Source organism: Ictidomys tridecemlineatus, chromosome 2 (assembly GCF_052094955.1).
Source record: "Ictidomys tridecemlineatus isolate mIctTri1 chromosome 2, mIctTri1.hap1, whole genome shotgun sequence".
NCBI classification, from domain to species: domain Eukaryota; kingdom Metazoa; phylum Chordata; class Mammalia; order Rodentia; family Sciuridae; genus Ictidomys; species Ictidomys tridecemlineatus.
The window spans coordinates 117,369,409-117,394,951 of NC_135478.1; the positions used below are offsets into that span (position 1 = coordinate 117,369,409).

Sequence of the window (25,543 nt, forward strand, 5' to 3'; positions counted from 1 at the left end):
AAGATTTTTATTCCAAGTTGTTCACTTGAGCATAGCGTCGAAAAGCTAAAAAGATCTTGAAGGACAGCCAGTAGGGCGTCTCCCTGCTTGTTGACCTCACAAGGGTCCCTGGTGACTCTGGAATGTTTTCTTTCCTCACCAGCCACGCAGTCCTGGAGGCCACCTGGAGGGGGACTTCTGCCTCCACCTGGGCCTCCTCTCCAGCCTCCCAGCCTCTGGCCCACACGCAGTACCTCCGTCCTGACTTGCGACCATTTTCTATGGGAGAATTTTCGGAGAGTTTTAGGGAATCCAAATGATTTCACCAAATAATGAAAGGACGGATGTCACAGCCAAGTGACCCTATCATTCTTCAGGAGGACCCTGGTGTTGGCTTGGATCTCCACAATGGGGCCTAGATTCCGCCATTGCCCACACCAGGGGCTCCTTTTTCATGTGGGGACCCACAGGCCAGTGACAAGGGAAACCCAGGCTCCCTGCTCTTGGGGCCTTCCGTAGCTGGGGGACACGGAACAGCCCTCTAAGCGCACGTGCTCAGGAGGAGCTCGTGGGCAGACGTCACAGTACCCGCCGCGGTCTGGCCAATCAGAAGGGCCATGATGCGCTCGGAGGCGGTCACGTGACCTGGGCTAGGCCAATGGGGAATTGACTACTCCCTTCCGTGGGGCGAGCTGCCTGCAGACAGAGCCAGAGACAGATGGGGGGGGGGGCTTGGGAGGCTCTCAGAACCTGCCGCGCTGAAAATCCGACTACTCCACCTCTCACTTTCCATCCCGTGGACGAAGCGTGTTCCTGAGGACAATGTGTTACGTTTCTATCCCCTGAAACCAAAAAGAGGCCTCAGAAATAGAACACCATTCCGTAATGAGAAAACGCAGCCTCGCTCCAACCTCACACAATGCAGAGCTGTTCAGAATTCACTCAGTCTGTCAAGGCGCAGTGGTGCCAAGCTGTCATCCCAGCAGCTCTGGAGGCTGAGGCAGGAGGATCCCGAGTTCAAAGCCAGCCTCAGCAAAGGCGAGGCCCTAAACAACCCCGTGAGACCCTGTCTCTAAATAAAACACAAAACAGGGCTGAGATAGGGCTGAATGATCCAGTGCCCTGGAGTTCAATCCCTGGTACTGCCCCCTCCCCCCCAAAAAAAGAATTTAGTTATTCTGCACATGGAGATGTAGCTCACTGGGAGAGCACTGGCCTAACTTGCATATGGTAGCAGGTTCAATCCCCAGAAGAAAGAGAAGGAGGAAAGGAGAGAGGGAAGGAAAGAAAACAATAGTTTTTCTCACAAAACATCTATGTGGTGGCACCCCCTTATCTGCCCGTGGTCAACCATGGTCCAAAAATATTAAGTGGAAAATTACAGAAATAAACTACTCAAGTTTTAAACAACTTTTATTACAGCATATTGTTTTAATTATTCTATCTTATTATTTGTTATTATTAGTTATTATTGCTAATCTGTTACTATGCTTAATTTATGATTTATAATTTAAACTTTATCATTGTATAGGAGACTACAGCAGGTCAGGTGCTGAATAAAACCATTTAAAATATTATTCAGCCATGAAAAAGAACAACTTTATGACATCTGCCGGAAAATGGATGGATCTAGAGATTATTATGCTAAACCAAATAAGCCAATCTCAAAAAAACAAAGGTCAAATGTTCTCTCTGATATGTGGATGTGAACACACAATGAAGTGGGGAAGAAAGAATAGAAGTTCAGAGATCAGACAAAGGGGGATGAAGGGAAGTTGGGGGATGGGTATAGGAGAGACGTGGAACGATTCTGACATGACTTTCCTGTGTTCATACATGATACACCACAGTGCATCTCCACATCACATACAACCACAAGACTGCGATCCTAATTAGAATAAAATGTAATCCATGCTTGCATAAATAAGTCAAAATATACTCTAGTGTCATGTGTAACTAAAAAGAACAAATTAAAAAAGGAGAAGAAGACATTTTGGTTGACATGGATTATGTGTGCAATGGTGGCCCCTAGTGACACCAAGGTCATCTTAGTTTGTGAAAGCACACTCTGCGGTGTTCACACGGTGATGACGTCACCTAGGGATGCTTCTCTCAGAATCTGTCCCGTTGTTAGGTGACACAAGACTGTATACATAGGGTTCAGGCATCTGTGGATCATCCTAGAACCTTTCCCCAGGATAACAGGGGCTACTGTACCCACGTGGAAGACAGCACTATTGGTGTAATGCGCAGTCTCCCCTGGTACCCTAATGAGTCAAGGCCCACAGGTCAGAACGACATTGTCCATGTCGGTGGCCCACAGGGCCCACAGGGCATTTGAAAGCACCAGAGGACATGCCTGGAAGCACCCTCAGCCCCAGAGGGCTGGAGTTGGGGACTCACCCAGCGCCCTTCCCATGTGGGGTCAACTCCCAGGCCTGGAGGACAGCCCCGGGACTGAACCCCACTGCCCACCCCCGAACAACCCCTTCTTGCTGTCCGCCTTCCTTTCCGAGCCCAGCCCAGCCACCTGGGCCCACCTCCCAGCAGAGCGCCCCCCGCAGGACCCTGGCCTTGGGCTCGGCTTTCAGGGAACTGGGACCAGGAAAGCCACGCCCAGGCTCAGGACCGCCCAGGCCACCAGAGCCCGAGTTCCGCATGGAGAAGCCCTGTTCCGGGGGACCCCATCGGCCCACCGCGCTCACTGCAAAGCCGCCCGATGAGGGGACTGGCCGGCTGCTAGGATGCAGGCTTCTCACCTGGAGCCCCGTGACTCCCGGCCGAGGTCCACGGCATGAAGGGGTCTCCAATCCCCGCCCTTCCTGGGCGGCGGCCACCTGCGCCTTTAGTAGCGCGGTTTACTGTCCTGCGGGTTCTGCCCCTGCCCCAGGGGGCCCCAGTCCTCTACTGAGGTGGACCGGCCTCCCTCTGGCCTCCCAGCAGGAGAAGAGGGCCTGAAGCAGGGCCCGGCCTCCCTGCCTCCCTTCCTGCTCTGAGGCAGGCAGGAGGAATCGCCTCAGCCTCCTCGTCTGTAAAGTGGGGCTGGCAACCCCAGCCATGGCTCTGAGGGGACAGTAATGACGACAAAGGGCGATGGCACGGGTCGGTGCTTCCAGCAGTGCTGGGTGCAGGGGGAGGGGCTGGGGACAAGGAGCTCTTTGATGCCACCCAAGGTACTTGCTGAATGAGAGGAAGAATGAACGAGAGAGCAACAGAAAAGCCCAAGGTAGGGCGGTGCCAAAGACGCCCCTCTCAGCTTAATGTCTGCCTTGTCTTGATTGATTGATTATTGGTTATCGATTGATTGATTATCGATTGATTTGGTACTAGGGATTGATCCCAGAGGCACTTAACAACTGAGCCACATCCCCAGCCCTTTTATTATTATTATTATTTTTTTTTAATTTTGAGACAGGGTCTCACTAACTTGCCTAGGGCCTCTCTAAGTTGCTGAGGCCAGCCTCGGACTTGCGATCCTCCTGCCTCAGCCTCCAGAGCTTCTGGGATCGCAGGCCTGCGCCCTGCACCCAGCTTGTCTTCATATTCTTAATGCTTTGGAACGTGGGGTCTGGGATTTTCCTTCACCTGGCAAATGAGAGCCCCTTTCTGAATTCCGGCTGATTATAGAGTCTGCTTCCGCCCCACCGTGGGGCTCGCTGTGTGGCCTGGACTGGCCTTTAACTCCTGTGCTCAGGTGACCCTCTTGCCTCAGCCTCCCCAGGAGCTGGGCCTCCAAGTGTGCAGCACCTTGGCAGACCCGCCCTGGGGCTCAGTCTTGGCAATCCCTGGTGCTCTCTGGGTATCTGTTTCCCCCTGGGCCGCCCCCCTCTGGCTCTTTGGGGCTCTGTCTGTGCCCCCACCACCTCTCACCCCCACCAGCCCTCTCTGCGTTATCAGGCCACTCACAGGCGGCCACACATCCTGTGGCTGGGTTTCCCCCATGTCCACCTCTGCTAAAAAGAAAAGAAAGAAAGAAGAAAAGAAAAAAGTCTTTTGAAAAAAAAAAAAAGAAAAATCTTTTGACCTTTGAGAGTCAAATAAAAAGGACGGAGAGTGGTCTCAGGAACAGCAGCACCCGGGACGCCCAGTAGGAGGCTGTGGCCCTCAGGGTGTCCCCAGCGGGCCCTGCAGCCCCACCCCGACTCAGAGTGAGTGGGGCTGAGGAGACTGGCTCTGGGGCCTGCAGCAGCTGTGGCTTCCTAATCCTGCGGAGCCCTGTCACCAGTCCTTCCTGTGTCACAACTTAGCTGTGAGCTGCAGACAGTGACAAGTGGGGGAGGGGAGGGGATGCAGCTGTAAAAAGATCTTGGGGGGAGAGGGGGGGAGAGCACAGCAGGGGTCAGAGACCGACTGGCCAACTGTGGGCAGAGTGACCCCTACCTAGTGCTCACCGTGTGCAGGGCTCCAGGAGAAGCCCTTGGAAACCAGCCCTTCCAAGAACAAACCCGTGTAGATAAGAAAGCTGGGGCTCAGAGAGGCTGAGCAACCCACTCAGTGTCACACCGCTAAGGAGTGACCCTTCAACCAGTCGGATGTCTGAGCCCAATGCCTGGAGATTGGGGGCGTGAGGTGCTGTTTCCTGGGACCCCGCTGCCCGTGCCCTCACCACCCTTGATAACTCAGCAGAATTTCTCATCCCTCACAGAGCCACCTCTGGGGGGTGGAGCTCTCTAGAGCTGAGCCCCTCTGCACAATGGAGCTCCACCGTTGTGCAAATTCAAGAAACCAGAAGACTGGGTTGCTGGGGAACCCAGTGAGGGCGGACCAGGGGGCTCTCCCTCAGGTTGGGGGCGGGGGGGGGGCGTGGCCTCCAGCAACCTAAGACAATGTTTCTCTTTTCACACGGGGAAATTCTTAATATTTTTCTTACAATTGAGCTATTTTATGACTGGGTAGTACTTTCTTTAGTGTTCATAAAAGAAGACGGAGCCTTCTATGCAACGACCTATGACGCTGCAGGGCTGGCTCTTATGGGACCACAGCTTGGACCACGTGTCTCTCCCTGACCAATCACTGTGGCTCTGATTGTAACGCCTTAGTCACACGCACCTCTGGGGTTGGCGGTGGGGGTGAGCCTTACCTAAGCAGGTGACTGGCCACGGGACTGGTGGTTTCTAAGAAGAGAATCAGAGAGATATTACCAGAAGAGAAGGCTGTGGATTCTGAGCAGACAGACACGATTGCTTCACCCTCTACCAGGGTCATTGTGAGATTTGATGAGATCATGTGTGAGACAGTGGCCCACAGAAAGCCCTCGGTACTCTTACCTGCTATTATCATAATAGATGTTAAGTTGAAAATTTTCACCTGAGTGTATTTGGATCTCCAGATCAAATTTCCAATTTACAGGAAATGCCTGATTCAAAGAACAGGTTAAATGATGCCTACCAGGAGCCACACAGACAAATCCAAGTGGCGTTATTCTGTGTCCTTTTTTTTTTTTTTTTTAACTTTTCACTGTGTTTGAAATTTCTCAAAAAAAAAAATATTAGAAAAAGCAAAGATATTGATGCTAAACATCACTTATCTATAGGGAAATGCAAATCAAAACCACAATGAGCTGGGCTTGGTGGTGTCACCCCCGCAGCTAGGGAGGCTGAGGCAGGAGGATTGCAAGTTCAAAGCCAGCCTCAGCAACTTAGAGAGGCCCTAAGCCACTCAGTGACACCTTGTTTCTAAATAAAATATTAAAAAGTGCTAGGGATATAGCTCAGTGTTTAAGTGCCCCTGTTTTTTTTTATTTTGTTTTGTTTTGTTTTTACTTTAAGACAGTGTCTTGCCAAGTTTTAGAAGCTACATACCTGAAAATGAGAAGGAGCTGGAGAACTAGCATCGCTACTGTGCAAATGGATGATTCTTCAAGGAGATTAAACTGCTGTAGGATACTGTGATTCCTCTTCCATGCAGATAATCAAATGAATAGAAAAAAACAGATAATTTAATAGTTCTGCGTGGATATTCAAGGCAGCACTATTTTACAATAGCCAAAATGTGGAAATAACCCAAATATCTATTAATAGACAAATGGAGAAGTTGCTGTATATCCATTCAGTGGACTAGCATTCAGTTATAAAAAGCACGAAGCTTTGACTCATGGTCAACATGGACGACCTTGAAAACATTATCCTGAGCTAAAGAATCCAGAGTGTTATGGCTCCATTTGTATACCCTGCTCAGAACAGGTCAGTCCACAGAGCAGGAAGCCCAGAGGTAGCTGCCAGGATGGAGGGAGGAGAGAAGAGGGGTGACTGCTCAGTGGTACAGGTTTCCTTTTGAGGTGATGAAAATATTTTGGGTATCTATAGGGAAAGGGGCGTCCCATATCACGGATATAGTAAATGCTGCTAAATTGTCCATGCTCAATGGGTGGCTTTATGCTACATGAATTTCACACCAATAAAAAATGGAAAATGAAAGAAAGATAAATATAAAAAGCCCTCTCCATGTGGTGGCACATATCTGTCATCCCAGCAGCTCAGGAGGCTGGAGGCAGGAGGATCGTGAATTCAAGGCCAGCCTCAGCATCTTAGTGGGGCCCTAGGTAAATTAGCAAAACACTGTCTAAAATTTAAGAAGTACAAATAAAAGGCCTGGGGGTGTGGCTCCGTGGTTAAGCACCCCGAGTTTCAATCCCCAGGACCAAAAAATAAAAATAAAAAGCCCTCCTAGGATATGTCCGTCACCACGAGGGCAGGGGAGCCGAGCGAGGAAATGTACAAGAAGTCACTTATTCCTGGGCACCACGAGGTCCCTCCCACGGGGACCCCCGGGAGCCAGAGTGGAGTGCCCGGCTCAGCCTCCCCCGTTCCAGGCAGCGAGGAGGGAGGTGTTTGTCCCTGAGTCCCCGTCAGTACGTGGATGAGGACTGGGCCCAGCGTGTGTGTCCTCCCTGACACTCCTGGCCTGTCACCTGTGCAACAGATGGGACTCTCCAGAGAATGTCCTCCAGGACAGGAGGACAGTGGCCCCGTGCAGATCCCAGTGAGAGCGCAGGGCAGGACACAGGTCCTTCTTCCGCAGCCATGTGACCTGCACCGTGGGAGCTGAAGGTCTCCTTTGGCACTTGTGAGGACTGTGGGCTCAGAAAGCAAGACACCAAGGCCCGGGGCCTCGCATGCTCAGGACGGCACCAGGCCCAGGGGCCCAGGGCTCCCCGACCTTCTCCCCGCCCAGGGCCTCCCGTTCTCCTTTCTGCCTCCAGGAGGACGTTTTCTTGACCCTCCTTATAATCTCATCAACCCAAAGAGATCGGCTCTAAAGGAGACCCCAGGACCAGAGCTCACAGGAACTCTGCCCTGGGCTACTGGCTGTCCTTTGGGTCTTTCCTTCCCACCCGCTAAATCACTGTTCCTCTAAAATCGCCTCCACCGCCCGCCTCCCTCCTCCCTGTGAAGCAGGTACATGGCCTCTAAGACTCCTGGGGTGATTGGGGACTCAGTTTTCCTTCATTGACACCCCATGACTATAATAAATTTGTAGCTTTTTCTCCTGTTAATCTGCCAATCGTCAAATATTTCAGCAGACTTAATGATCAATGATGCGACCGTTGGAGGGTGGAGGGGAAATTCATCTTATCCTAAAAGTGGCAGCAAAGTTCCCGGTGCAGTCATGCACATCTGTCATCCCAGGGGCTCAGGAGGCTGAGACAGGAGGATCATGAGTTCGAGGCCAGCCTCAGCAACTCAGCAAGACCCTGCTACATAAAGACATATATGTATAGACACACAGGCTGGGGGTGCGGCTTTGTGGTCAGTCCCTTTGGATTCCATCCTGTGAGAAACACATTCACCTGCCCAAATCCAAAGAATGGACTGCAGCAGGTGTGACGCTTACTGACAGTCTCGCAAGATGCAGAATCTGGTGGTCAAGACACCAGAGCACAAGTTCCGTCCCAGTTCCTCGCTGGCTGAGCACTGTGGGGTGCACGGACTTCCCTGATGTCACGTAGGTCTTACTGTCCCCTATTGGCTTATTTAAACAAATGCATCTTCAGCTGTCCCCACCTCCTTTGTTCCCTTATTGGGGGAACAAAGGAAAAAAGGAACAAAGGAAGCCCCCCTGGGGAGAGTGTAGTGGGGCTTGTGGGTAGTTCTTCTCACTGGTTTTTTGGGGGGAGGGGTACCAGAGATTGAACTCAGGGCCACTGGAGCACTGAGCCCCGTCCCCAGTCCTAGTTTGCATTTTATTCAGAGTCAGGGTCTCACTGAGTTGCTTAGAGCCTCGCTTTTGCTGAGGCTGGCTTTGAACTCACGATCCTCCTGCCTCAGCCTCCAGAGCCGCTGGGATGACAGGCGGGCGCCAAAGCGATGCCGTAGTATTTCTTAACAGATATTTCTGCCTGTTGATGGGGCTGGCCCCTTCCCTCCTGTCTGTCCAGGGCTGTTCAGGAGCATGAACTCCGCCCCACCACCTTGGCAGGCTGCGGTGCTACTGGGTGAGTTAAGGCCCAGATTTCCCCTCTAGCTGTTTGTCTTATATTCCCAGGAATTTTACATTTAAACCCAAATGCTGTACTCTGAAAACAGACCATTCAACTTCATATTTCTCACAGTCCCCATTTAAAAAAAAAAAAAGTAGCATCAAAGTGTTTGGTTGGTGTCTTTTTTAAATATACGCCACACCCAGCTCTTTATAGGAGGCAGACTGCACAGCCAGGGCTGCCCGCTGCGGGTGGCCCACTCCTGGCCCACAAGATAAGCAGGTCCATCCCGCCCCCTGGGTCAACCGGGAAGGCCTCCCAGCAGAGCCCCAGGGTTATGCTGTCCTGTCCTGTCCCCTCACACACAAATACAGAGAGGTCACAATCCCAAAGCAACTCCCTACCCAAACTGTCCTAGCAAAAAAGATGGAGCTCCTGAGAATCAGTCCCACTGAGACAGCAGCCATGGGGAAGTGACCTCCCCTGGCCCCACTTGTCCCCTGGGCCGGGATCACAGAAGCCACTTAGCCACGTCCCATTGGTGGCCTCAAAGCCCAAATGCCAAACCCAACTTGGAGCAAAGACTTGGTGACGTGCAGAAGGTCAGGACTCGGGCTCCGAGGGCTGGCAGCCGGGAGACGGAGGGACTGTCACCCCGATCTGCTTCTCTTCCTTTACAAGGTCAAGTGGTCCCTGTCAGAGAAAGACCCGGAACAGGGCCATGGTACCAGTCACCTCCCCGGGCCGCGCCTGTGTGCTGAGCCTGGAAACATCGCCGGTTTCCATGGGAACTGAAAAGCTCTTCTGGAAGAGCTGCTGGGAGATTCAAGTCAAGATGTCCACAGCGACTCGCCAGCGATTTCCTGATTTGAAAGGGAAACAGGAGCCCAAGGTCACAGAGAGGATAAAGGAACACACAGCCCTCGGGCGGGAGGCTTAACAGGATCCCGGGTCCCAGCCTCCCGTCCGGATTCCGTGCTGTCAAACTAAGCTCCAGGGACAAAGCTGGGGAAGCAGGTCCTGGGACACGGTGCTGCGATGGCCGGCGAACCAGGTCACTGTCCCCAGAATTCAAACCTTGACAGGGCATCACAGCAACCAACTGCTAATGCGCTCACTGATGAGCCCCGAGCCCCCCGCGTGACAGTCACACTCCTACTCGCCAGGCTGAAAAGCGCTGCTCAGCTCATCTGATTATATATCTGGGCTTTTTTTTTTCCAATCTACTCTGTAAAGCAGTAATGCAGAGTGAAAAATAATAGCTTCCTCTAAGGGCTGTCAGATTAGCATATCATAAGAAGGAATTTTAAAAGACAACTAAAGAAGATGCTCTATTTTTAAAGAGTGGATTCAAAAAATAGACAAAATGTGATTTAAAAAAAAAAAAGTTTCTGTTATGATGTAAAAACGTGTTCGCTACATCCTTCTCTTCTGGCCTCGGCTATGAGTTCTGTTTGGGCCATTAGAACACTGTGGCCTTAACTGTGGGGGTCTTCCCGTGCTGCAGAGAGTTGGTGCAAAACCTCTGATTTGTGTTTCCAGCTGTTGAAATCCCATCCTCCCTTCCAGGCTAGAAATCTGGGCATCAACCTTAGCTCTTCGTCCTCCCTCCACCCTAGATCTGTTGTATCAGCTCATTTTTGTTACTATGACAAAATGCCCGAGGTAGGCTATTTTATTTTTTTAAAGAGGCTTATTCTTGCATGTGGTTCTAGAGGTGCAAAGTCTGGAGACCTCATCTGGTGATGGGCTTCTTTCTGTTCACATCCTGAGATGGCAGAGAATGCTCATCGCAAGGGACAGCAGGTGCCCATGAGTATGTTTGTCTGTCTGGTCTTTCTTTCTCTCCTTATACAACCACAGGATTTGATCCTGGGGGCTCCACCCTACTGACCTTGTCTAACCCTCATCATCTCAAAGGCCCACCTCTAGGCACCAGAATAAGATGAAGTTTCTACCCTCCGAGTAGTCAACCATGGGGACATGGGGACGGAAGATCAACAGGAACTTGGGAGACAGACCGTTTTCAAACTTCAGCATCTGTCAGTCTCCGGACCTTGTTGGCTTACCCCCAGATGTCTCTCAAGTTCTCTGGCTCCTTGCCTTTGCCACTACCCCTGTCCTAGGAGCACGGTCACTACTCCTGCGAAGACCATTGCAGTAGCTGATCTCTCGGCTGCTGAACTGACCTTCCTCAGCTCCACCCTCCATGCCGTAGCCTTGGTTTCAAAAAAGACCAGGAAGCTGGACACCATGCGAAGCCACAGGGAGAGCTGGGGAGCTCAAGGGGTGGACTGTGTCCGTCACGATGGACGCTCTCCCCGCTGGAAAGACCGGACACCACTTTAGAGCCAAGGCCTCTGCTGCTTCCCTGCTGGCCCCCCCACCCCAGGTCAGGCTGGGCCCAGGCACAGCCTCCACTGTCCCGCCTCTTCAGGAGCTGGGGCATCCTGGCCCCCAAGTTCATGACCACACCAGATGCACGAAGGCTCTGCTCTTCCTCGTCAAGTCTAGACCTGGGTGAGCACCACGGCACAGGACTGGGTTCTGACTTCCCCAGAAGCTCACAAAAGGATTCCTTTACAGACCTGAAGAGGGAGCCGACCGCGTGGGGAGAGTCTTTGCCTCCTGCACCTCAGAGAGAGCGCTGATCCCCAGGATGTATAAAGAGCTCAGAAAACCCAGCCCCAGAAGAAGAAGTGACCCAGTCAATAAACGGGCCAAGGAACGGAACAGACGCCTCACAGAAGAAGAAATACAGTTGATCCACAAATAGATGAGAAAATGTTCATCATCTCTAGCCATTAGAGAAAAGAGAATTAAAACTACACCAAGATTCCCTCTCACTCCAGTCAGAATGGCAATTGTCAAGAATACAATTAACAATAAATGTTGTCGAGGATGTGGGGAAGAGCCCACTCACACAGTGCTGGTGGGACTGCAAATTGGTGCAATCACTTTGAAAGCAGCATGGAGGTTCCTTGGAAAACTTGGAATGGAACTGCCATTTGGCCCAGCTATCCTACTCCTCAGTCTATACCTCAGCATCTATCGTGATGTCGTCAATGTTTCTAGCAGCTCAATTCATTATAGCTAAGCTCTGGAACCAACGTAGGTGCCCTTCAGCAAATGAACACATCAAGAAAATGTCGTACACCTACCCAATGGAATATTACTCAGCCATAAAGAAGAATGAAATTTGGCCAGTAAATGGATGGAACTGAAGAGTGTCATGCTAAGTGAAATAAATCAATCCCAAAGAACCAAAGGCTGAATGTCCTCTCTGACATGCAGATGCTGACTCACAATAGGCGGGAGGAGGGAAGGGAGGAGTGGAGGGAGGAGCGAGGTTCATTGGATTAGATCGTGTCTGCTCCTCCTTCTGCTCCCCCTGCAGCCCCCCACCTCTGTGTGCACCTGAGCATGGACAGTGGCCAGCCCGTCCCGAGTTGAGCTGAGTCAGTTCTTTCAGACACAGACAATGCTGACAGGTAAGGAAAGAAGACAAGAGTCGGGAAGGAAAGTGAGAGCCGTACAACTAGGAGAGCTCCTCTCTCTACAGGCCCCGGTCTTGGGCGGGGGGAGGGGGGGACCCGGGGATGCATTTCCGACAAGCCGCTACCGCTGTCTAGTTGACGACGTCGGTTTCCCGTGTCGAGCACCTCCGGGGGCCCAGCTGGGACTGTTAATTAGTCAATGAGTTAGACCCTTCACAGAACAGCTGGCCCCAAAACAGAAGTCGCTGTCCCTGTCTCTGAAGTTCACTCTCTAAAGTGAACAACACAAACACAGAGGATGGTTTAGAAATAAGAGGCAAGAGACTTTTAGACCATGAACGACACATACCTTAAGGCAAAAAAATATTTTTACAGTGTGCAGGCAGGTAGAATGTTCTGGAAGGAGTGTTCTGGGAGGCCCAGAGAGTCATTTTTTGGTTGGAGAGGTTTGGAGAAGTTTCTCTCTTTCTTTCCATCATTGTTTTTTGGGGGGCTCGCCAAGGGGACCTATGAGGACGTGAAGAGCCAGAGATGGCGTGCTGAGGTGTGACAATGTGACCCTGAGGTACAAGGAGAAGTCCAGAGAGAAAGGAGACAGCATCGGGGGAAGCCGTCAGTTCCCCAGAAAGGTCCTGTTCTCAAAACATCTGCCCCAGGGCCAGCTGAGCAGCTGGCCAATGCAGACGCCTGGCTTCTGCCCCGGAGATGGGCTTTTGCAGGAGTAGAAGCTCTGGTTCCCTAAGAACACGTTTCCTTCCTTGATTCCTGAGCATCTGGTTTGTTTCTACCCAGGGAAGTGGTCAATCACTGCTTGTACTTCCATTTTTGCTTGGGCTGCAGGGAAGCTCAAAAGCAAATGGTAAAGCTGAGTGTCGTGGTGCTCACCTGTAATTCCAGCAGCCCGGGAGGCTGAGGTAGGAGGATCAAAAGTTGGAGGCCAGCCTCAGCAGCTTAGAGAGCACCTAAGCAACTCAGTGAGACCCTGTCTCTAAATAAAAAATGAAAAGGGCTGGGGATGTGACTCCATGGTTAAATACCCTGGGTACAATCCCTAATACCAAAAAAAAAAAAAAAAAAAGGTTCTCTCTGATGAGTGGCATTTGAGTAGAGACCCAATCCCTTTAAATCCCATCCACACTGGGGACCCTCAGTGTGCCGGGTGAATCTCTCCAGCCCCATCGGGGATGCTTCGTTTTCATTCCCCGGGGTTCTCAGCCGTTCTGTGGTTTCTCAGCGGATGAGGACCCCCCCACACACCCTCATATTCCACAGTTTCTCATATTCCACCCCCAGTCCCCCCTCCCCCGTCCAAGTTCACGGCTCTGAATATACGACTTCCCCAGCCAACGGGTGCACACGGCCCAGCCTGTCGGGGGGCTTGGCAGGGCTCCGTGGTGACGGCAGGAAGGAGTCAGGAAGTCCCCAGAGGACAGCTGGGCTCTTCGGGTCCCTGCAGCCTCGGGGCCAGCAAGGCCCTGGGGTGAGCAGCTGGCGGGGAAGGTTGGCACAGGTGTGCGTCGCGGATCAGGAGGCGAGAACCCTAGGAGTCAAAATGCACAGCCACCGTCAGCCAGGATGTGCTGGCCACGACAATGCGACCCTCGTTTTCCTCCACCAGGGGCAGTGGGAGCCTAGAAAGGCAACGACTCCGAGCAGGGCATCTCAAGGTGACAGAGACCATGACGACGTCACCGCTGGCAGCTTTGAGTTCTAGGTAGGTCAGATGTGTCAGCGGTAGGTTGAGATTGCAACAATCAGTCGTGACCCAACCGCCCGCCTTCTCTGTCACTGAATGGAGGAGACGGAATCTGGCAGGGCTGATAAATTACCCCCTTAGACAGGTACAAGCAAGGGGGAGATAAGACAAAAAGACAGCACAAGAAAAAAAATGAAGTTTGCACCCAGAAAAACAAAAAGACTGAACAAAACCCGCGTGCATCCAACTCAGGCTTCTGCAAAGCCCCCAGTGCCTGAGAACCAGTTAATTAAGGAGGCCCGCCAGGCAGGGTCGGCTCTGCTGTGTGCTCCTGAGGTCTCCTTCAACTCTACCGGACTCCTCTACTCAACCCTTGTCAAAGACCCCATGGCCAGGCACGGTGGCACACGCCTGTCATCCCAGTGGTGGGGAGGCTGAGGCAGGAGGATCCCGAGTTCAAAGCCAGCCTCAGCCACAGCGAGGTCCTAAGCAGCTCAGGGAGACCCTGTGTCTCAATAAGTCCTTTTACTGTGTCTGAGCTTGTAACATGGATGGGTGGCGGGTTCCCAGGTGTGACCTCTTGCTGCTCACCTTTCTGCCTGTAAGAACGTGACGGTGACGAGTCACCTCTGTGTGGTCCCCTCACGCTTGCTTCCTTCTCCCTGAAACCAGGAAATCCTGCCACCTGCAGCACGCAGAGGCAGCTGGCCAGGGAACGATGCTGGCTCCAGCTCCCGGCTCTTCTCGGGGTGCGGGCAGCAAGGCCCTCTCGGATGGCAGCTGCAGAGGAGCCGGCCGGGGTGGCACACAGCAGAAGCAGCGGTCTGGACAGGGACCGGTGAGTCATGCCCCAGGCTGCTTTCACAGGATTGCAGATTCCTGTAAGAGCAGATCAGGGACATCGCTCGAGGGACAGCCGGCCAACCCAAGGTGCCTCTGGCTCGTCTCGGCTGTTCCGAGTTGGCACCTGAATGGCTCATCTCTGAAAGCCAGAGGATGAACGTGTCCCTCGCTCTGCTGCCTGGGCTCCCTGCAGCCTGGAGTTTCCTGGGCCCTGAAGCGGGAGGAGCAGGTCGAGATCCACGGTGGCAGCCCCCACGCCCCGGCTTGCCCTGCTGCTGGGGCCAGGGGTGCTGTTTGCTTGTCCCGTGCCCCAAATGGCAAACGAGCACCCTACCCTGGCCCCTCAGCAGGCCCCCGCCTGGCCTCCTCCTCCCCATCTCAGTCCCCTTGGGGGGTTGAAGGTGGGGATTCTGCCAATGGGCTCCCTCTTCTCCGGCTGCCGACTGGGTACAGCCCATGGGGATCCCCAGGAGGAGAAAGGAAGGCGCAGGGAGAGCCCATTCCTTCTGCTTTTTTTCTGGAAGAAGCACAGCCTTCTCCAATCAGTCCCCGGCCACCTCTCTCCAGGTTCTGGTAGCCACCCTGTCTTTCCACCCAGGTCCAAGGAGTGACATCTCCCCATGGTGACTTGCTCTACTGTGTGCTCCTGAGGTCTCCTTCAACTCTACCAGACTCCTTTATTCAACCCTTGTCAAAAGACCCCATGGCCGGGCTCGGTGGCACACGTCTGTCATCCCAGCAGCTGGGAGGCTGAGGCAGGAGGGTCTCGAGTTCAAAGCCAGCCTCAGCCACAGCGAGGCCCTAAGCCACTCAGGGAGACCCTGTCTCTAAATAAAACACAGAATAGGGCTGGGGTGGGGCTCAGTGGTTGAGGGCCCCTGGGTTCAATCCCCAGTGCTACCCCCATTCCAAAAAAAAAAAGAACCCCTGGCCCGACTTGTGGACACCAGAGTGATGCTGATGCTTAGGTAAGAGCAGAGCAGACCCCTCCCACTCTGCATAGCGAGAGCCACCAAGCCTAGACAAGAATCCTTTGGCCGTCTTGAGCAGAACCCGTGGTCCATCATTTGGAACAAAATCCAAACTCCTACGTGAGGCTGAGAAGGCGTGAGCTGCCCTGCAGACCCCTCTCCCTGTGGGCTTCCTCGGTCCCACCCCAGCCACAACGGTCTCCCTGCCGATCCCTGCACACGCCAGGCCTGCTCTTTGAGAATCTCACAGATCGTCAAGTGCAACCCTCATTCCCACAGACTCCCCAGTGGACATCCATTTTTTAAATGGATTTTATTTTTTGAGCATCACGAAGCTGCAAACTGGAGAGTCTGTGGGAAATGGCAGGTTACATAAGCAAGGGAGGGGCCGCTAATGAGCGCCACGCAGCTCTCCTGGTCTGGCTTCTGTCTCTCCACCTGAGACACAGGCAGGGACCAGGGCGACATTGCCTCACCATAAACACACAGTGCAAACACACCGGGTGACAAGGGACAGCAGCCGTGGTGCTCAGGAGCAACGGGTCCTGGGTGGCCAGGTGGCAAGCCACACACCAGAACTCTGGACCCTTGTGGCAAGATGTTGCCCTTCTTCAAGACAACTCGAAGTGTCTTATTCTTCATTTTTTTCAGCACTGAGGATTGAATCCTGGGCCTCGTGCATCCTAAGCAAGTCACCACCCCTGAGCTACATCCCCAGCCCAAAGTTTTGATTTTGATGTTCTGATATTTAAAAAAGAAATACCTGTCCATCCAGGCACAGCGGCACACTCCCGTTATCCCCGGCTACTCCAGAGGCTGAGGCAGGAGGGTCCCAAGTTCAAGGCCAGGCTGGGAAACTTGGCAAGATCCTGTCTCAGAATAAAAAATTAGGGGCTGGGGTTGTGGCTCAGAGGTAGAGCGCTTGCCTGGCACGTGTGGGGCACTGAGTTCGATCCTCAGCACCATGTGAAAATAAATAAATAAAAATAAAGGTATTGTGTTCATCTACAACTAAAAAATTTAAAAAATAATAAGTCAATAGATAAAAGGGGCTGGGGATGTAGCTCTGTGGTAGAGCACGCCTGAGCTGAATTCCCAGCACCAAAAACAAAGCAAAAGCAAACAAACAAAACCCCAAACTCTGTGCAGATCACATTCAACCTGTCTTGCTCCTGGATTTCACACGGACGCTCCCGGATGCCTTCGCTCAGCGTCGCGTCCACTTGATAATTACGTGTTGGATGAGCGTATGGAAAGGGAGTCTTCCCACCTGACTTCCTGGAGTTCAGAAGTACCTGAGAAACAGAGCGGATCCCCTGTTGGGAATGTAGAACATACAGGTTCAGAGGGGGAAGAGACTTGTCCCCTCGAGCTGGGATCTTTGAGAACTATATTTGCTCCTGGGCTCCGATGTGGCACAGAAGAATTTTTTTTGAAGATTAGATTTCTGTACAACTTGGTCTGGGGCTGACATGGGTCAGTGTCTATGGACATGCCTGGTTTTGTAGTCACGGCTGTTGGCTTTGTAGGTAATTTTACTATTGCTCCCAACTGGAAACAAAAATGGAAACCTATAACCAGTCATAGTCTGTTAGCACCAAGAAAGGCTCATGACTCATGCTTTGAAGTGTGTCCTTAAGACAAGATCTAGTTCATTTAGGTGGTAAGTTCTATCCAAGTTTCCTATGGGGCTGACTCGCTCAAAGATCGTATCTGAACCTGGGCACCAGTCTCATCTCTATTGTCCCACCTGGCAGACATTTAGGATCTCACGTTGACCTTTTCTGCATGATGTACGGGTCAGTTTTCCATGGCTATAACAAAACACCTGAAGCTAGGTACTTGGTGAAGAAAATAAGTCTATTGAACTCACAGTTTTGGAGACTGAAAGTCCAAGACTGGGCAACCCCGTGTGTTTGGCTTCTGGTGAGGGCCCCCAGGGCTGCCTTACAAGGTGCCACTCTAACAGGAAATCCCACGATGAGGTGGCACTCTAACAGGAGACCATACGGTGAGGCGGGAAGCCAGAGGGATTCCTGGTCCAGGCTTGTTCCTTTCTCTGGATAAACCAGCAGGGGTCCCTGGAGACCTATGTTAATGCCTCCCAATGACCCAGTCACCTCCCACTAGGGGCAGCTCTCGAAGGTTCCACCACCTGTCAACATGATCACATGGAGAACCCTACTTTCAGTACACAGCACCTGCCCCCACCCCCACCCCCAACACTCCAACGCCCTTGTGGGAAGAAGTCCTCTCGGACTCCCCAGCAGCAGGCGGTGTCTGGCTCTCCCTCCCTGCACCGTAAGCAGGAGGCCCATCATCTGCTCAAACGCTAAATAGATGTGAGCAGTACTTTATTGGATCAGCTCAAGGTGATTACGATTCGTTCTTGGAACGCGTTCATCACTCTGTAACACCTGCGTGTGACTCGGCTTTCTGGACAGATAGAATTACTCCCGGCTCTGAGCCAACCAGCCAGATCCCGTCATCCTGATGCGAGAGACCCATTCGGATAGACGGGCAAACTTGGCTCCCAGGATTTCCGACCCAGGTTTACCTTGATATTTCCCAGAGTGAAGCTCCCCAACTTTTATTTGGGGTCCTGCACAGCAGCAGTTGATGCACTTATTTTAGTCCTAGGACCACCTAGTCCCCAAATATAGAAGGCCAACTTATCAAGCTGACAAGAGCAATGGCCTCAGAGGACAGCAACTAGGAAACTTGAGTGTGCGTTCATCACCCGCTTTCTCTGTCCCTCTCTGCCATTATCCCCACGGGACCTGCCTGTTGAGATACACTAGCAACAACTGCTCTTGCTTATCCCCAAATAACTCAAGCCATATTGAAAGCCTGCAGCCCAAACTTCCACAAACAAAGTTAATTTTACATAGTCGAACTGCTGTTTGATAATTTATAATCGTGCAACATTCAACCATTTGGACAAAAAAAAAAAAAAATAAGAACAAACATTTACATACCGGCCAGTTGACTTTATCTAATGTGAACATTTTGCTTTATTGCCTTGGGTTTTTTGTTTGTTTGTTTGATTTTTTTGGTACTGAGGATTGAACCCAGGGTGCTTAACCACTGAGCTACATCCCCAGTCCTTTTTATTTATTTATTTTTATTTTGATACAGGGTCTTGCTGAATTGCTTAGGGCCTCTCTAAGTTGCTGAGGCTGGCCCTGATCTTGCCATCCTCCTGCCTCAGCCTCCTGAGTTGCTGGGATTGTAGGTTTGCTTCACCATGCTCAGCTTGCTTTGGTATTTTTCAAGGAATAAAATATTGTAAATATTGTTGAAGCTCTTTGGTGTGCCTTTCCCAAATCTCATTTCCCTCTCTGCCTCCCTTCCTTCCCAGAAGTAGCCACTACCCTGAATTTGTGTTGACCAACTTCATGCAGGATTTCTCCTATTAGTACATATTCCATTTAGTGTGTGTGTATATATATATATGCTTATATATACTATAAAAATATATAAAAATATATTTATATTTATTTATATATTTTAAAATATACTACTAAACACTATAGGCATATAGTATTTACATTAATACTAATAGTATCCCCCCCCCCCCCCGAAGACAATCCACATATAAAGTACTGCAAATACTCTTCTGCAATTTGTTCCTCTAGCTCAACACTATATTTTGCAGATTTATCTGTGGTGCTTCTCTCAGCCCTGGCTCATGCACATTAACTGCTCTATCACATTCCTTTGTATGAATTTATTTGTGCATTTTCCCTTGATGAATGTTGGCTATCTCTAACTTTTCAGAAATACAGCAACAAACACTTCTGACCTGTCCCCCCACCCTGGAACATTCTCCAGGGCCAAGGCTTTCAGAGTGACCTGACTGCCACCCACTATCAGAAATGAATTCTACGCTGGGACCCAGTGTAACCCCCCCACACACACCACACACACACACACTCACACACGGGCACAGACACACACCACAGTTCTGAACAATAATACTCTGACTACATTTTCAAAAGCATTCTCTTAATTTCTATCATAATGCTCTTCAGCAGGTTGATGGAGTCCCATTCCTACTCTGCTGAGAGTTCTTAGGAAAGGCTGTTGAGTTTTGTCCAATTGTTTTTCTGCCCTTTTAAGATGATCCTAGGGTTTTTAAATTCCGTCCATCAGGTGAAGTGGGGTGTGAATTTCCGAGGTTGAGCCAACCTTGCATTCCTGGGATTGGCTCTGCCAGGCCACATGGCAATGCACTGTGTGCCAAGCTGCCAGGTCTGAGGGCACTGTCCTTGGAAGATTGTCCTCATGCCTAATACCAACTGCAAGAGTGCAGGTTCCCAAGGCCTTCCTCACTTCCTACCAGCTGGCTACAAATTGGGGGGTTCCCACAGACACCTTCAGGTCTGATTATTCAGTAAAATCAAAATTCAGGAAAGCATTCTACTCACAATTACTGTCCTATTGTAACAAAAGACAGAAGTCAGAAAGAACCGGAAGAAGAGACACTGCACAAAGTCTGGGAGGGTTCCAAGCGTGAAGCTTCCTTGTTCTCAGGGTCACATTACTCTCTGGGCATCAGAGTGTGACAATGCTTAGAGGACTGGAAAATGGGTAATGCCCCCAAGCCTCGGGGTCCTTCTTGGCTCCTGCATGCAGACAAGATGGACTGAGTCACTGCCACATGGCTGACCTCAGTCTCTAGGCCCCTTCCTCCCCAGAAGATGCAGCTGATTTCATTTGACTCAAAGCCTCAACCCTCTAGTCACATACCTGGTCTTTCTGGTGTGGCCATTCTGAATCACCCATTGGCAGAAACCATCAGTCGGGGTCTGAGATACCCACCACAAATAACAAAGGCACTCTTGTGGCTCCGGATGTAGCTCCACGGGGCAGCACTTGCCTGGCATGCATGAGGCCCATCCCCAGCACAGCGAAGGAAGAAAAGAAAAAGAAATTCTGTTGAGTGGGGGTGTGTCTTTGTGGTAGCAAAGTGCTTACCTCATCTGCATGAGGTCCTGGGTTCTGTCCCCTGCACACACACAAAAAAAAAAAAAAAAGAAAGAAAGAAAGAAAGGAAAGGAAAGGAAAGGAAAGAAAGGGAAAAAAGAATTGAAAAGAAAAAAGATGCTATCTTTTAGAAAATTCCAGAGTAGAGGTATCACCCAGAAGCCAAGAACAAAGAGAAGCTGAATTCATCCTTCTGCAGATGTGTTATCCTTTCTAATGTAGCTAAATTTAATTTGCTATTCTGTGTTAAGAACTCCAAATCTATGCTCATGAGGGATATTAATCTGCACTGTGGTAGATTTTTGACACATACTTTTAATCAAATTTTAAAAGCTTCCTTCTGGTCCCAGTTTGCTAAGTATATTTGACTTTAGTCAGATGCTTTTTCTGCATCTATGAGGATGACGGTGTAGTTATTTTTCTTTAATTGGTTAATATGATGAATTCTATTATGAGAACTTCTGGTGTTGAGCAATTTCCATTCTAGAAAAATAATTTTTAATGTCATGTAAGCTTTTCTTTTATTGAACATGATCCATTTTAATATCACAAATACTCCCTTTTAAAAGTGAAACTACTTCTCTACATTTGCAAATGCAAATCCTTTTGGCATTGTGTTCCAGGAGCATTTATATGTTTCTGAAAATATCAAATTGAAACCTTATAGAAAATGCAGTTCTTCTATCCACCATTCCTCTTTTTTCTTCCTTAACCCTCCTTGAAGTTATAACTCTTAAGAACCGAGGTGGCCGGGGCCGTAGCTCAGTGGCAGAGCACTTGCCTAGCCCTGGGGAGGCACTGGGTTTGATCCTCGGCACCTCTTAAAAATAAATAAAGAAAAGGCATGTTGTCCATCTACAACTACAAAAAAAAATTACTAAAATAAATAGAATTCGATCTGCTTCCTAAGAGGGACTTTCGTTGCATTTATAAACTGTAACATTTTAAATTTTAATAGAACACGCCTATACCCACATGTATGTATGTTCGTGCTTCACGGTTCAAATCACACAAGTGTAATTCTGCTTTGTCAATCTGTAATTTGTTCTGTATTTTTTTTCCATGTTGTCACAAGTACACATGTCCTCATTCTAATAACTTGGCTGTATTTTGTCATATGAGAAGACAACCATTCCTCCAGCTACCCTCGAACTTCTCCAGGTAGAAATGAGTGACACCGCTGGTTCTTAATATGTACACCATTGTTGTTATTTTAACAAATGCTATCAAATCGCTCACCAAAATGGCTATCCCAGAGCCTTCAATGCACCAGTTGACCTTTCCTCAAGTCCACACATACTCTGGCGAGTTGCTGTGACCTTAATGGAGCAAGGCACAGTCTCTCTCCAAGCCCCCAGTGACTCCATCTGCAGGAGATGGCAGTTGGGTGGCCCCCATCAGTGCCTGAGATGGTGTAATGATAGGTCTGCAGCCTCTGAGTGGGTCGGGAGTGACTGCCCTAGAGGAAGCTCTGAGAGGAGGAGGGTGCATCTGGCAGCCAAGCTGAAGGCAGGCAATTTAGAAGCACTTGGTCCTCATCTCAGCTCCTCCATTAGCACAGTGACAATTTATCTGGTGCTTTCATGCAAAAGTCCCCTCTGGAAGGCCTGAACACCCTGTTCCAGAAGAGCTCACCTACTAAGGTCACCAAGCTTGACAGAGGACTGGGTCATTTTCATTTTCTGAAACTCCCAGCAAATTAAAAAAAAATAATAAGGCCAGCAGGGTTAGCAAAACTGTGTGTATCTTATTGCCACAGAACAAATAAATACTCTCAGCAAATACAGAGCAACATAATTGCACTGGTCAAAGATAATTATAGGATTTACAGACAATATTAATTCATAATGTAGTACAGATGGTATGGTCCAGGAATGGAACGCACATTTACCACTATATGAAAAATAGCTTTCTTTTCCAAGTCTACCATGGTGATGCTGTGTCTGAATGTTTAAGGGCCCTAGGAAAAGGCTAAATTTGAGCAACTTTCTAAATGTGCGACAGGACATTTACTTCTCCATCCTCCCCGGGTTCAACCACTCTGGGCAGACAGGAAAGAGAGAAGTTCTGTTTGACCTTTCTCACTCCTATACCTGTGTTGAGGACCCACATTCTGAGCAAATGTGAGTGCATTTTATAGTTTTAATCTATGCTTTTGGGTCTATTTTAGCAGAGTGAAAGAGAAAAAAAATTTCTTCTGCCTTTGGAGTTGTGAAAAGGCAGAGATGACAGAGATGAGGTATGTTCTGGGACATGGAGGAGACGGATTCTGCAATGTGGTGGAGATGGGTTCTGGGAAAGGACGGAGGTGTGTGTCCAAGACAATTGCAGGACTTCAAGACAATATTAATTCATATTCATATTCTGAGACAGGAAGTGGGTGGATTCTAGGCCACCCCCGTTGAGGTAGATACTTAACTCAAGTACCCGAGGGGGGTCCTGGGACCGGGTTGAGAGGTGGATTCTGGTCAGAATGAGGATGATTCTGGGCCATGAGAGAAATGAATTCGGGGACATGGAAGCAGTCGGTTCTAGGACAGGGACAGATGGATTGTGGGCAGGCCAGCCCACTCTTGCTCCCAGAACCCACCCATGCATTGTTCCCCTGGAACCCAAGCCACATCCCATCGACACTCTTGGCTTATTCTCTCCCACAGGCCTGGCTCAAACCTGGCTTCTCGGAGCGGCCTCCCTGCCCCGTCCCCACTAGGTCAGCCCCGACCCTGCCCTGCCCAGCACTGCGCGGCGGGGGAGGACTGTAGATTTGGAGCTGTAACAGCGGGTCCCTTGTCTACTCGCCGCTAGACCAGGACTCCCTGTGGGCGGGGGCCATCTGAACAGCGCCGCGCAGAGCTCAGGGCCAGGCACCGAGGTTCCCCGGCTAACGCGGTTTCCATCAGACGAGGATCCTGTTTGATTTGCGATTTCATGCCTGGTGGCCGGGGCCTCAGAAGTCTATGTTGAGTCAATCAATAAAGGAAAGCAGGACAAGGGGGCGGGGGCGGAGGGGAGTAAAGAGAATGCAAAGGAGGAAGGCAGGAGGGAGGCGCTCGGAGAGCTCGGGAGCCCGCGAGAGGGTGAGGGAGACGGGCAGAGCCCGGAGGGCGGGCGACACGGCGCACGGGGACCTGATGAATGACTGTCGCCGCAGTCGCCGGCGCGCACCAGGGCCTGGGCAGGCAGCGCGGCTGGGTGTGCACGGGAAGGACCCTCCGGGGAAGCCCGGGCGCCCGGGGCGCGGCGCGGCAGGTGCACGTGCGGGGGTCCCGGCCCCGCCGGCCCCGCCCGCGCCCCTCCCGGCGGCCCGCCGCGCGCGGCATTGTGGGAGTTGTGGTCCTCGCGGCCCCGCGGAGCGCAGCGCGGCGTCGGCACCGGCGGGGGCACCGGTTCGGCTCGGCTCGGCTGGGCTGGGCTCCGGCGGCGTGGGCCCGGCAGGTGCCAGGCGGTGGCCCCGCGGCGCGGGCAGGGGGCTTCCGCGTGTCAGCGCCCTCGGGCGGCCGCGTTGTTGCCTGGTGCCAGCAGCCGCCCCCGCCGCCCGCGCGCCCAGGCGCAGGTAAGCGGCGTCTCCGGGGCTGCGGGGCGGGAGGGCGGCGCGGCCCGGCCGACCCCGGGTCGGGGCTTGGAGGCGCGGGCCGGGCGGTCAGGCTCGCGGTCTCCGCGCTTGGCGCTGCCGCCGAGGATGCTCCCGGACGTCTCGACCGCATCCCGGCTCGGCCCAGGGGCCTTGCGGCCAGCGCTCGCTACGTGCCGGGCCGCCGCCGTGACGGGGATCGCGGCCGACCGGGCATCACCCTCCTCCTCCCCCTCCCCCTCCCCGCCCGGTCGCAGTCCCCTCCCCCCCTCCCTCCTCCCCTGGGAACCCCGGCTCCTCGCCTCCTCTCCGCCTCTCCCAGCCCTCAGCATCACCCGCTTCCCACATTCCCCGTGGTGACCCACCTCCCCTGTCCCATTAGCTGTCAGGCGCCATAAACCTCCTGCCCTCATCGCAGCCGATCGCCCACTTTTCCTGGCAACACTAACCTTCCCCGTCCCATCCCCCTGACTTCCTGGTGGTCACCATCTGCGTTAACTCACCCTGTGCCTGCCCCTCTTTCCCACTCTCCAGGCCGGTGGGTGCTGAGAACGCTGGCCCAGAGAGGGCGGGAGGGAAGAGCCCCACGGGGAGAGCTGGCCCCAGCGCAGCAGTCTGGCTCCGGAGTGGAGTGGAGAGGGTTCCATGCATCACACTCCTGGCCCAGCGCTGGGCTGCTCCTTTCTGGGTGTTCAGGGTGGCCTGGTCCTGAGGTGACCAGAAGCTCTTGAACACTGGGCAGCCCCTTGAACTGGCCATTTAAACTGGGGTAGCTGGGTCAGGCAGGGTCTGCAGGCGTTCATCCTGTCAGAAGTTACATTTGATTGGGCTTGAATTTGGACCCTATTCCCCAGAGCCAACTGACATTTAAGGTCTGAGTTTGCATGTTATTAAAGTGTGGAGCCCTGAGATGTTTCCATCCGTGGTGGGGACAGAAATGAAACATGCAAATGAACAGATGTGGGTAGAAGGCTGGAAGTTACAGTTGTCCCTGAGAGAAGGAGCTGTGTGCTCCTGTGGCAGTGGGGGCTGTCGCTGGGGGGTTGAATGTTTGGAGCAATTCATAAGAAACGACCACGTTTCAGGGTTTCTTTTAGTGTCATGGATAGGCTGTGGGCTTGTACATCCACCTCTGGTCGCTGAACTATTTTGGCTAAAAGTGATTGGCAGGTACAGAGAGTCCAAACTTCAGCTCTCAGGTTCATGGCCTCCTGAGGAGGGTCCGAAGCTGGGATTCACAGCGTCAGGTCTTCACAGCTGTTGGTTCGCTGCTGCTTGGAGAGGGCGCATGGCTGACAGATGAAGCTTCCCGCAGGAGGGGGGCGGGGAGCAGCTGGGTGGCCAGTGGCGAGGTCCCTCATCATCTGCCCAGTTCTCTGTGTCTGCATTTTGTGGACTTGAACTTGAGTGATTCGCAGGGCTGCTGGGAACTAACACTTAACAGGTGTGTTAAATCATCGCCATCTCACTCTTAGAGCATCCAGGAAGAAACTGCTCCTGAGAGGCAGAGTTTGAGAATTCCAATTAGGGTATCAGCACAGTGGTGGGGGGAATCCTTTCCCCAGAAGCACTAGTTCT

At 51.7% G+C, this 25,543-nt stretch overlaps 1 protein-coding gene and 1 long non-coding RNA gene across 3 annotated transcripts in view; one reads left to right on the forward strand and one right to left on the reverse strand.

The window, feature by feature from the left end:
- On the reverse strand, positions 1 to 25,020 carry LOC110599204 (uncharacterized). 2 transcript variants are annotated; one of them, XR_013434993.1, is made up of 10 exons: positions 24,469 to 25,020; positions 20,158 to 20,287; positions 19,836 to 20,033; positions 16,567 to 16,700; positions 16,169 to 16,274; positions 14,183 to 14,470; positions 6,890 to 13,435; positions 5,781 to 5,875; positions 5,060 to 5,093; positions 1 to 821 (listed from the first exon to the last, which is right to left on the reverse strand). It is a non-coding gene; the product is annotated as an uncharacterized LOC110599204 (long non-coding RNA). The 2 variants fall into 2 exon arrangements; XR_013434992.1 differs by lacking the exon at positions 24,469 to 25,020 and having other exon boundaries at positions 20,158 to 23,679.
- Asphd2 (aspartate beta-hydroxylase domain containing 2) overlaps positions 23,733 to 25,543 on the forward strand; it is a 12,185-nt gene continuing 10,374 nt past the window's right edge. Inside the window, exon 1 of the mRNA XM_078039649.1 lies at positions 23,733 to 23,947. The gene's annotated coding sequence lies outside the window, so the exon portion shown is untranslated. The remainder of the gene's footprint in view (positions 23,948 to 25,543) is intronic.